The sequence below is a fragment of the Pipistrellus hanaki genome (assembly GCF_964339955.1).
Source record: "Pipistrellus hanaki genome assembly, chromosome: 3".
NCBI classification, from domain to species: Eukaryota; Metazoa; Chordata; class Mammalia; order Chiroptera; family Vespertilionidae; genus Pipistrellus; species Pipistrellus hanaki.
In genome coordinates this window covers 135,116,014-135,128,655 of record NC_140505.1, presented here as the reverse complement: position 1 = coordinate 135,128,655, position 12,642 = coordinate 135,116,014, and the positions used below count along the sequence as shown (strand labels likewise).

The 12,642-nt window shown below is 40.5% G+C and overlaps 1 pseudogene across 1 annotated transcript; it reads right to left on the bottom strand.

The window, feature by feature from the left end:
* Positions 1-10,715: 10,715 nt before the first annotated feature.
* On the bottom strand, positions 10,716-12,182 carry LOC311618640 (neurofilament light polypeptide-like; annotated as a pseudogene). Its single transcript has 2 exons — positions 12,110-12,182; positions 10,716-11,819 (listed from the first exon to the last, which is right to left on the bottom strand). The product of its transcript is annotated as a neurofilament light polypeptide-like (transcript).
* Between the last annotated feature and the right edge of the window lie 460 nt (positions 12,183-12,642).

Sequence of the window (12,642 nt, the reverse complement as noted above, 5' to 3'; positions counted from 1 at the left end):
CACACACACACACACACACACACACACACACACCATGTGAGGTTATAAGCAGACTGAACCAGGCAGTCTATAAACCAGGAAGTGGGCTTTCACCACACACTAAATCTGCTGATGCCTTGATCTGTTAAAGAATTTATCAGGCGACCAAAAAATACACAGGGAGTACTTGGAATTCCATGATAAACCATTTATTTTCAGTTGTTTCAGATGTACTAGTACATTGACTCAGAGGTCAATCCTGAGTGAGTAACTATGGAGGAACCTTTCCCGTTATACCCTTTGGTTTCTTAGTTTTCTATCTGTTTCCTAACCACCAGGCTTTAGTGGTGGGCTTCCACAGCCCCTCCTGAGTCAGTTAGAATGGGGAAGTTAGATTGTATCTAAATGCCTGGTCTGGGTGGTGCTGGTGACCTCCCTCTAGCTAAGCTGTTACATTCCTTGTTTATGGCCCCTTTGTAAAATGGGAGTATTCTGGGAAACAGGTCTTGCTAACCCAGATTGTGGGGAAAGGGACCGTGACGTAAGGCTATCAAGAATGTACATTAGGTTACTGGTACAGATTCAGATTGCTAGTCCCCCCAAAATGTCTTCTATTCCCCATCAGATCTAGAATTATGAAGAAGAAATTTCTGTTGTTTATGTCATCAAGTCTATGGTACTTTGTTTAAGGAACTCAAACAGACTGAAACACTAACTAAAAGTAAAACTTCTTTTCCGTGTTTGAAAAATGGCTTTTTTCAAATACCCACATGATTTGTACCTTTTAAATACATGCCCAGATGAGATCACGGGGAGGGGGGGGGGATTACTGGCTTTCCAATCATGTCCAAGGTCAGCAGAATCTTGTCAGATGTGATTAAAGATTAAGATAGACCGTGGGAAGGTGTTTTTATCTTTACCTGGAATACCTGTTCTTCATCTTCTTTGTAACTTAAATATAGCCTGATGGAATATTCCGAGTGTCTGTAAATCTGTATATTTGTTGACATTATGTTGATGTCATCCTGAGCAGATCATGGGCCATGCATATGATGTTGCCTTTCTGTTTCTTACAAATAATCTTTGGTTTTACTTTTGTCTTCCAAGATAGCATATTTCAGGGCTGTATAAAAAAAAATTTCAGACATGAAAATTAATTAGAGATCATAATATGTCTTATGCTTACTTTTGCTTTTCCCCCCTTTAAAATCAGTAAAAGACAATTTAAAGCTACTGGGGTTGAATCTGTTCATCATTTATTTTGTAGTTTTCTCCATTATACTTTTATTTTTTTAATATATTTTTATTGATTTTAGAGGGGAAGAGAGCAGGAGAGAGAGGTAGAAATATTAATGATGAGAGAGAATCATTGATCAGCTGCCTCCTGCACACCCCACAGTGGGGATTGAGCCTGCAACCTGGGCTATGTGCCCTGACTAGGAATTGAAGGTGACCTCCTGGTTCATAGGTCCATACTCAACCACTGAGCTCTGCCGGCTAGGCCCCCATTATATTTTTAGACTCAGAAGATTCTCCTCACTCCAGAATTTTGGAAAGGGCTCAAGTTTGTTTTCTTCTACTACTTAACTTTTTAGTCTTTCCAAATATAATGTGGGAGCATGGAATGAAGTGAGAAAATAAATTGACCTTTTTGTTCTGAATTACTAAGCAATTGTATCAGTACAATTTGAGCAATAGTTCTCTCTTCTTTTGATTTGTCAAGAACTTCTTTATCATATAAATTTCATATGAAATGTGAAATAATCTATATTTCATCATCAATTTTTCTATTTATGTCTGTGCCATGGCCTTAAAATATGTGTCAGTATATAGGAGGGCAGGTATTTATTTCTTTTAAAATTTTTGCCAAATTACTCTTTAGGTGAATTTTTAAAAAAATCTTTGTTAATTCTTATAATGATGTAAAAATAAAATTATTGGTGTATAAATAGGAAAAACTGAAATTCTATGTTCTTCCTCACTCTCACTTTCCACTTCCTCATTCCCTAGGTGTAACCACTGTTAACATTTTGGTGTATCCAGATCAACTCTCAAATATTTGGTAAGTCTCAAAAATACCAGTAATTTTTTGTTGTTGGGATTGTTTTAAAGCTATACATTAAAAAAATGGACATCTTATATTGTCTTCCTATTCTAAAACATATTATGTCCACTTACTTAAGCTTCATTTTATATACCTCATTAAAACTTAATTTTATTTATCTCTGCTTCACATTTTGCATTGTTTATTTCTAGACATTAATATTGTGAAGGAATTGTGTGTTTGTTTTTTTTTTCAGTATAGAGTTGATCCTGAATAACATGATTTTAACTGCATGAGTCCACTTAATATGTAAATTTTTTTCAATAAATTTACATTGGGCCCCTTACATCCTCACATTTTGCATTCACGGTTTGAAATCTGTGGATGAGGACGGCCAACTAGATACATCATTATTTGCCATATATATGGGACTTGAGTATCCACGGTGGAGTGGGGGAGGAGGTGTTTTAGAACCAGTGATTAGGAACTGTACCTAGGGAATATAGTCAACTTTTGGGGGAGCCAAAAATTATATATGGATTTTCAACTGCACAGTCAAAAGCACTTATGTTGTTCAAGGGTCAACTATATTGTCTTTCTTATCACTGGTGATACAAACAAAAGCTCCTTGTTTTTGTCTTTTATTCATTTTAATAACTTTGCAATGTAATATTTTGGGTTTTATGCTACATAATCACATAATGAGAAAACTATGATAATTCTGTATCCTCCATATTTGTCCCTTTGTTTCTAGTTAAGGGTTTATTGCTTTTTTTAAAACTTTTGGAACAACATTAAGTAGTGATGGTAATAACAAATTCTTATTGGGCCCAGGCTGTCTCCAGCTGCAACATTTTGGGTGAAATTGAGTCTTTGAGAGCAGAATTAGCTAATTGAAATCTCAGCATCCTTATTGCTGAGCTCAAATCCTGGCTTTGACCTCCCTAGAGAGATAAACTTGACAAGTTTCTTTTATTCTCCATGCCTCCCTCTCCTAATATCTAAAATGGAGTAATAGTAGTTTCTTCTTCATTTAGTTTTTATAAGTATTAAATGAATATTTTTAAGCACTTACAATAATTTTGACACCAGAGGAAGCATTGAGGCATCGAGTTCAGAATTAGTGCTTTATTTCCTCAATGCCTTTTAATGCACTAATAATTCAAACAATAGCAATGTCCTTCTTTAAAAACATGTAACTACTAAAGTGTAGTATTCAGTGTTTTCCTTTTCTTTTTTTTTTTTCATGATGAAGTCTAATAAATTAGTTCAATATTTTCAATTCCAATATTTCCCAAATATTATTTTTTATTATTTGGAATCTGTGTAAATTAATACTATTTGTATTTCTGTACACATATGCTGCTAGAAATGAAGTGTGGGTTTTCAGTACAGGGAAACCTCAGTTCTCAAAATTAATTCATTCTGGAAGGCTATTTGAGAAGTGATTTGTTCAAAAATTTAATCATTTTTTCCTATTTATAAATAATGTAAATTGAATTAATCTGCTGTAGATCCCCAAATGATTCTTTTTTAACCTTTCTTATCTACATTAGACATGTTACTGTTTAATCTACAAATGAACACTTCTTTTCTTAAGTTTGTTGAACCATCCCCTACTAGTCTTAACCTAGTGGTTCACAAACTGCGGCTTGTGAGTCATATGCGGCTCTTTGGCCCCTTGAGTGTGGCTCTTCCACAAAATAGCATTTGCGGGCACACACATAGAGTGCAATTGAAACTTTGTGGCCCATGCGCAGAAGTTGGTTTTCGGCTCTCAAAAGAAATTTCAATCGTTGTACTGTTGATATTTGGCTCTGTTGACTAATGAGTTTGCCGACCACTGTCTTAACCAAATCACTCTTAGCATTCAGTCCAGGAGTGTCTTTCAGGAAGTCAGTATGTAGCATCTTCACTTGTTCATATATCACTGCCTCCCAAATGCTATCACCGGCCAACTGCTTTTTGTTTAACCAAATCAGCAACAGTTCTCTGCCTCTTCATTGTCTATGATCACTGTTACTTTCACACCCTTAGCAACATTAGCACTCTTGATGGCCTCTCTATGTTTTAAAATAGTGCTAATTTTACACTTTAAGTATGAAAGAGATCCTGAATGTTTTATTTTTCTGGATGAGCACTGTGACTTCCCATATGTTCTAAATGTTTTACTGGGCAAATACTGTGACGTGCTTTCAGCACCTCTTATTAGTCTTTCTGAAGCTCAAGATTTATAATGCAGGGTCCAGTTTGAGGACTATGCAGCCTCCTTCTTCCTATCTGAGTGAACTGGGGCTCCTCCAACCATGATGGTTACAAGGCGATGCTTGGGGAGGAGCGGTGTCTTAGGGAATTAGGTTGTCCTCATGTAAGGAAGAAAGCTTATCACCTTAGCTAGTTTGGCTCAGTGGATAGAATGTTGGCCCGAGGACTAAAGAATCCCAGATTCGATTCTTGTCAAGGACATGTACTTTGGTTGCAGGCTTGATCCCAGGCCTTGTTCAGGATACATGCGGGAAGCAATTGATGTATCTCTCTCACATTGATGTCTCTCTCTCTCTCTCTCTCTCTCTCTCTCTCTCTCTCTCTCTCTCTCTCTCTCTCTCTCTTCATTACTCCCACTCTCTCTAAATAATAATAATAATAATAATAATAATAATAACTCAATGGAAAAATATCAGGTGAGAATTAACAACAACAATAAAAATTAAAAAGAAAAGAAAAGGAAAAGGAAAGAAAGAAAAAAATCCAATTATGTATATGTGTTATGGAGCCCAGAAATAGGGATGCCCAGATGCTGGCTCATGAGCACTCTCCTCTCCTTCCCCAACGGAGTTCTTATAAATAAGTTGAATAAGAGCCAACTTCTTTTTCTAGTAGAGTTTGTAGTCTTACTTTCTAATTATAATGATGTAACACTGATTATTGAAATAATTGAAGTATTGATATGGATATATTTGGAAGATTGGAGAGATAGAGCAGGAAGTCAATAATTTAAAGAAAAAGTATATTATTTAAAAGTATGGTAATACTTAACCTCTGGAAAACACTTTTCATTATCCTAGTACCATTTAATTTTTTAGATTATATGTATGTATTACATTGTTAAAATAGGAAAAACAAAATAAAAAAGAAATAAACAGTATAAACATAGTAAAAATAAAGATATGCAGTTATCAGAACATTTTCAGTCGCTTACTGATGCTACTATGAGATGACTGTGTCCAGGGCTTTGGGAATATAGCTTAATCATCTTCCCTGTTCTGGGAGAGACTCTCAAGTTGACCCCCTTAGAAACAAGAGGCTGTAGGGATGGGCATTTATGAAGTAGATTGTAATCATAGGGCAGTTAAGGAGGAAAAAATCTCCTGTACTGGAGGGCAGTGTTCCCCTTGTTTCATCAGAAAAATAGGCTCCCTTTTGAAAGTTACTCTTAATTTAGCCTTTGATTTCCCAAGTCCATTCTTTTTTTCTGAATTCTAAGTCCGAATCTGGGTAGAGCAAAGGGAAATTCTGAGGGCAGCATTCTGGTGCAAGCAGCAGAGTAAGGAACCTTAGAGACCACTTCTCTGGAAATGACCAGGCTGGACAATTTGATGTGACTGTACCATTTCAGAGGCTGCATATAGCAGGTATGGGACCAAAATGGCCTTGAAGCCTTGAAATTGGTTAGGCAATACTTTTCATTACCATATAGCACAAAAACTCCAAGGCTTGCTACTCAAAATGTGGTGTACTGATCAATAGGCGGTCATCACTAGGGAGGCTGTTGGAAATCCAGAATCCTATAATCAGCTCTTGTCAATGATAATCTGTAGAATCAGATCATGTACATTTGAATAAGATCCTGGGTTACTTGTGAGTTAAAGTTTGAGAAGCACTGGTCTGAGGAACCAGGATGGGGAGACCATCACATGGGCTGGAGAGGATTGTGTGAGCTGAGCAAGTGTTGAAAGGCCAAGCAGGAAGGAGCTGACCTCCGGGTGGGATGGGCTGAAGCCAGGGGGTAGCAGAAGCTGACGAGACAAGTCAGGCTGTGTTACAGGGCCAGATGGGCCCATGATGTGGTGACGCCAATGTCTGATGCCAATTACCATTAGCGGGAAGGAGAAAGAATTTCAGATTAAGAAATGAAATAGTCTAGTTTAGAGACGTCTTTAGCTCCAACACCCTGCCCTCCATTGGAAAGGCATGCACAAGATGGCTAGAAATAGGAACCAGTTTCAAGGTCAGGGAAGTTATAGCTGAGGAAACATCATTTCTCCTTTCTTTCTGAAGTGTGCAGACACATATTTTCTGCGTTTGAATAAGAGAGAAAAATAACACCTAATTAAGCCTGAAATATTTGGTAAGAATAAGAACATTCATAAAACCCAATGATAGGTGTTCCTCCATCTCTTTTTTACAATAGAACTACTGAGCAGGTCACACACTGCTAATTTCTATAGAGGAATTAATTAACCCAAAGATGTGAAACAGTAAAGACTCATTGTCATAGCTCTTTATTCTAATGAAGATATAAATCATATTAGCATTTTATTTCCCAAAGATCCTGAACTTTTAATATCTCCTGGAATGTCAATGTAGGCCATGAAAATCTGACTTACAGTCCATAACTCAAACAGAAAAGGCCGTGAATGGTTTTGAAGCAAATTAACTTTGACATACTTAACTTGTATTTGACATCAAAACAATACCTTATTCACTTATTCAAAACATTCTTTTCCACACCATTTGCATAATAACCCATTGACACTATAATGAAGATTTCTATATATTTTAAGGATTACATTATTTATTGAACAGTTTATATATTTGTTTAAGGAAACTACCAGCTTTGCTTAGGTAAGTAAGCCACTTTTAAAAATCCCTGGAGGCTGATTTTTTAAAAATATATATATTTTATTGATTTTTCACAGAGAGGAAGGGAGAGGGATAGAGAGTTAGAAACATCGGTGAGAGAGAGACATCGATCAGCTGCCTCCTGCACACCCCCTACTGGGGATGTGCCCGCAACCAAGGCACATGCCCCTGACTCAGAATTGAACCTGGGACCCTTCAGTCTGCAGGCCGATGCTCTATCCACTGAGCCAAACCTGTTTCGGCTTGGAGACTGATTTTTATAGTCATCTAATGCAACCATTTCATTGAAGTTCCTTCTGGATTTTTACAGATAAATTATAACTTAAAATAGAATAGAGGGTGGGGGGAGAAGGCATTTATGTGTATTCACTAAAAGTCCTAAGTGTCAGGTTTTCCTCTTCTATCTTTGTCATTAGGACCCCTGTTTCCATCCTAAGCAGCTTAGACCACTTATCTGCACTGTCTTGGGTCAGGGGTTGGGCAGATTACTTGGATGCTGTAGTCAGTACATGCTGTTTCTATAAAATGAAGTAACTGAAGCATAATTATCAGCTGGATACCTAAAACATGTTCATACTTTGTGTTTTGTTTTTGAAAAATTGAAGTTAGATAAGAGTCTTATCCAAGCTTTTTGTTATCTCCAAATATAGTCTTTGGGTTCTTTGGCTTTTCAAAAGACTCTCACTGTTAGCAGGCTGTTCTGCTTTCAAAAGCTCCTTAAGAGTGAGCAATTTTGGCATGTCCTGGGCCCAGGATTTCTCACGGTCAAGAACTTGAGGGGCAAGATGCATCATTCACAATCAGATTGTGGAAGAGCGCTGTTCCTTTGAAAAACGTTGTGCCATTAGCTAAAAATTGAGCCCCAGCTGGAAATTGGAGATGGGTACATGGAGAATGTTTCTAAATTGGCATGAGGGGGAGTGGGGTGGGGGGGGGAAGAGGAAAAAAAAGAAGTGGTATAAATGCCTCTAGCAGAGATCTTGACAAATGTCTGGGCCCAGGAGAAAGGCTCATTATGGCAGGGGTTTTTTAAAACTTATATTTCCTTTTGTTTGAAAATACCTTAGAGTTGTTGGGTCTATTTTATATGATACTGTTTTACAATAAAGTAGCAATTAGGTAAGCTGGAGCAAAGATCTGGGCCAGGGCATTAAGGACATAGTGGATATTAAAATTTAACATATAAAACTAAAGAGAAAATAGAAAAAGTCATTGGTTTCCAAGAGTTGGGAAAAGGACTTTTAGGCAGTGAAAATGCTCTGTCTTATACTACAGTGGTGTATATATGCCATTATACATTTCCCCAAAGCTATAGAATGTACAACATCCAGAGTGAACCTTAATGTAAAGTATGGACTCATTCTGATTATGATGTATCACTGTAGGTTCATCAGTGGTAACAAATGGGCAGTAGAGAGAGGGGGTATATGGAAAATCTGTGGATTTTCTATGGAACTAAAACTTCTCTAAAAAATAAAGTCTATGGAAGTATCTATATCTATATCTCTATATCTATCCCAATAGTTTGGGCATTTGCATATGCTTGGCTGCTATGGAAATGGAAAGTTACAGTATTCTCCTCTAAGAGTATTATGAGATGAATATCTGGTAGAGTATTTTGAGATGATCTTAAAACTGTGCACCTATGGGAATAGAGGGCAATTCAACCTAGATAAATATTAATTGGGCGAAAGTTACACAAATGATTTAAAGGGCAAAATCTGAACTATTTAGGCACCCTCTATGTTTTAAAACCAGTATAAAAGAAATGAATAAAAAATAGCTGAATTTAAAAGCTCAATATAGTTTGAATTCTTTGATCTAGGAAAAAACAGCAACACATCATTCCTTTTGGAATGAGAATGGCTCCTATACTTGGGGAAAACACCTTTAAAGACAATGAACTGGCCCTCACTGGCTTGGCTCAGTGCATAAAGTGTTGGCCTGTGGACTAAAGGGTCCCAGGTTTAATTCCGGTCAAGGGCATGTACCTTGGTTGCAGGCACATCTCTAGTAGGGGGTGTGCAGGAGGCGGCTGATCAATGTTTCTCTCTCATCCACGTATTTAACTCTCTATCCCTCTCCCTTCCTCTCTGTAAAAAATCAATAAAATATATTTTTAAAAAATAATAAAGACAATGAGCTGTTTTGAAAGGCATAGTCTACATGAGAGTGTTTTAGCCAAATAAAAGTTAAATAGTTCTACAAAACAAAGTGGAGGAAATATTATTTTCTGACAATTGGAAAAACAAGGGATTTGAGAGGAGGATTGAGTAAGACAGCAGCCAGCAAGGTCATAAAGGGAAGAATAATTAGAGACTAACTCCCTTAGAAGAGATGACCGTGAACCTCTAGGGGAGTGCAAATGAATCACTGTCTCTTCTGAGTAATAATCTCAGGGGTCTTCAAACTACGGCCCGCGGGCCACATGCGGCCCGCAGAGGAGTCTGATCCGGCCCGCCAGGTTTTTTGGGCAGTGAGCGCAGCCGAGGTGTTACAATAGGAATTAGTAGTTCATATAGTCCGGCCCTCCAGCTCTCTGAGGGACCGTGATCTGGCCCCCACTTTAAAAAGTTTGAAGACCCCTGAAAGTGCTCACCAGACCCCCAACCTTCAGGAAATCCCATAACTCAGAATTGTTGGAAGAAAGGTGGCAGGAGAATGAATGAAGAAAAGTAGTCATGAGAAGTAAACTAATGGGCTGAGGATTCAGAGTTCAACAGAAGCAGGAATTAGTAATAATCCTCAGGATTCCTCTTAAATATAGGAAAAGACACAGACTTTGCCTTGTTTTTCCAGATGATAATCATTCATACTAGTGGCCCGGTGCATGAAATTTGTGCACGGGGGGATGGGAATATCCCTCAGCCTGGCGTGCATCCCCTCCACTCTGGGACCCCTGTGGGATTGGGCCTAAACTGGCAGTCAGAAAACCCCCTTCAATGTGGGACTACTGGCTCCTAACTGCTCACCTGCCTGCCTGCTTGATCTCCCCTAACCACTCTGCCTGCTGGCCTGCTTGCCCCCAACTGAATCCCTCTCCTGCCAGCCTGATCACCACCAACTGCCCTTCCCTCCTGGCCTGATCACCCCTAAAAGCTTCTGCCTCAGTCCTGCCACCATGGCTTTGTCTGGAAGGACATCTGGAAGGCTAATGGTCTAATTAGTATATTACCCTTTTATTAATATAGATAGGATCTGACATACTGCCATAACTATAAAATATCTACCAGTATTACTCTATGAGAATACGAACTTCATGCAATAGGAAGGCATCTAATAAATTACATTGTATATGTTGTAAGTAGTAGGAAATACTGTATTTGTAGCAATAATATACACTCTGTGACTTCCCTTCCTGATCTGAGAATAGTTCCTCAGTTCTTTGAACGTTTCCCCTAATGTATTTTTTTTTTTTTGTCATTCAGTGTAACTTTATTTACTGTTTATTGCACATGATTTGAGGTCTTTAATTTCTAACCACCAAAGATTCAAAGGACTATTTTTTCCATGAAGTTTAACATTAACATCAGTGAATTCGTGTATTCATGTGTTTTTATTGTAAACATCTGAATTATTCACATTGTTGTAGATCCTGAGCTAATAAGTGTGGACCAGCACAGGCTTGCAGCAAGCCAGGAAGCCACTCTGCAAGCAACCAAATACTCTACATAAGGCGAAAAGTCATAGCATAACATTTAATGTCCAACCTGAGTCACCTCAGAATGTTATATATATATTGACTTCTTAACTCATATAGTATCGGGAATGCAACTGCTTGGTTGGTGATGGGGTTGACCTGGTTTTGGGAGGATTATTCCTGAAATAATTAAGGAAAGGGGGGCTCAATCTTTCTTCTGGTTGCTTTCTCCTCCCCAGCGACTTCATCTTTCTTCTCGTCCTCAGCTTATTGAGCATCTTCTCCTTCTCCTTCAACTCCTTCCATCCTCAAATTCTTTATTCGCACCTTCTTTCTCTCCCTCTCCTTCCTCTTTCTCAGCCTCTTCTTTCTCCTTTACTTTCTCCTCTTCAGTTTCTCCCTCAGAAGGGGGTTCATCCTTAGCTTCCTCGGCCCTTGCAGCCTCAATGGTCTCCTCCACCTCGATCTACTCCTCCTGGACCTGGCTGGTGTATTAAGAAGGGAAGGAGCGAGCAGATATCAAGTAGGAGCGGTCTGTAAACCGCCGTAGGCAGGTCGCCAAGGACCTGGGAACTCTGGGAGTAGCCACTGTCTGTGCTTCCCATGCTGGTGAAACTGAGCCGGGTCTCCTCAATTCCAAGAGTTTCCTGTAAGCTGCAATGTCAATGTCCAAGTCATCTTCACATTGAGAAGGTCCTGGTATTCTTTTAAATATCCTGCCATTTCACTCTTTGTGGTTCTTGACTCATTTTCTATTTTGTTGATTGTGTCCTGCATAGCACTAACACCTGCGTTCTGCTTATCCTCCAGCTCTTGCAGCTGCTTTCCCAGCGCTTTGTTCATGCCCCGGCTTGCTTCCAGGAATCTCCAGGGTCTTGGCCTTGAGCAGTCCCTGGCCCGCACCATGTAGGTGTTCTTGGCAGCTCTCTAGGTCAGCACGGTGAAGCGGCTCTTGTACCATTCTTCAGTATTCTGCATGTTCTTGGCAGCCAGCTTCTCATACTAGGTGCAGATATCCTTGAGCATAGCGGAGAGGTCAGACTTGGAGAACACGTCCATCTCCACGGAGATCTGAGCATACTGGATCTGTGCCTGCAGCTCGGTGATCTCCTCTTCGTGCACCTTCTTCAGAAAGGCGATTTTTGTCCATCAGGCTGTCCATGCACTTTTCCAGCTCAGCACCAGAAAGTGCTGCCTCATCTGCACTTTTGCTTGCCTCCATCAGCCAGCCCTCTGCATCCTCATGGTTCAGCACCTCTTCCTGGTAGCTTGCCTGCAGGTTGTTCCCAGCCACTTCGGAGCCCTAGTGCCTCCTAACTGCTTACTTTCCTCTCTTCTCCAGGGACAGGGTGTGGTGGGGCAGGGCACAGGCATCCCATTTTAATTTCAACCCAGGCCTGCTCCACTGGTGTCCTCCGGTAACCCAGGGGCAGACAGTGATCCTGGTGACCCTGGCCATCCCTGCCTATGTATCCTGCAGGTGACATCAGGTGCTGTCCATGCCACCTGCCCAGTCCCAATCGCCCCCTGGGCCCCGCAGGCAGTGTCAGGTGCTGCCTACCAGGCCTGCCTGGTCCGATCACCTCCTGGATCCGCGGGCAGTGTCAGGTGCTGCCTGCTGGAACTGCCTGGTCCCGATTGATGATTGGACTCCATGGGCGAAGTCAGGTGCTGTCCGACGGGTCTGCCCAGTCCCGACCGCCACCTGGACCCCGCCAGGTGCTGTTCATGCTGTCTGCCTGGTCCTGATCACCGCCTAGACCCCAAAGGTGACATCAGGCACTGTCCATGCCACCTTCCCAGTCCAATCACTCCCTGGACCCTGCGCGTAACATCAGGCGCTGCCTGCTGGAACTGCCTGGTCCCGACCATCTGGACCCCGTGGGCAGCATCAAGTGCTGTTCATGCCATCTGCCTAGTCCCTATTGCCCCCTGGACCCTGCAGGCAGCGTCATGCACCTCCCGCCAGGCCTGCCAGGTCCATGGTGGCCTGGACCCTGTGGGCTCCGTCAGGCTTGCCTGCCCCATCTGCATATGCAAATTTACCTGCCATCTTTGTTGGGTTTATTTGCATATCACTGCTGATTGGCTATGGGCATAGCGGAGGTATGGTCAA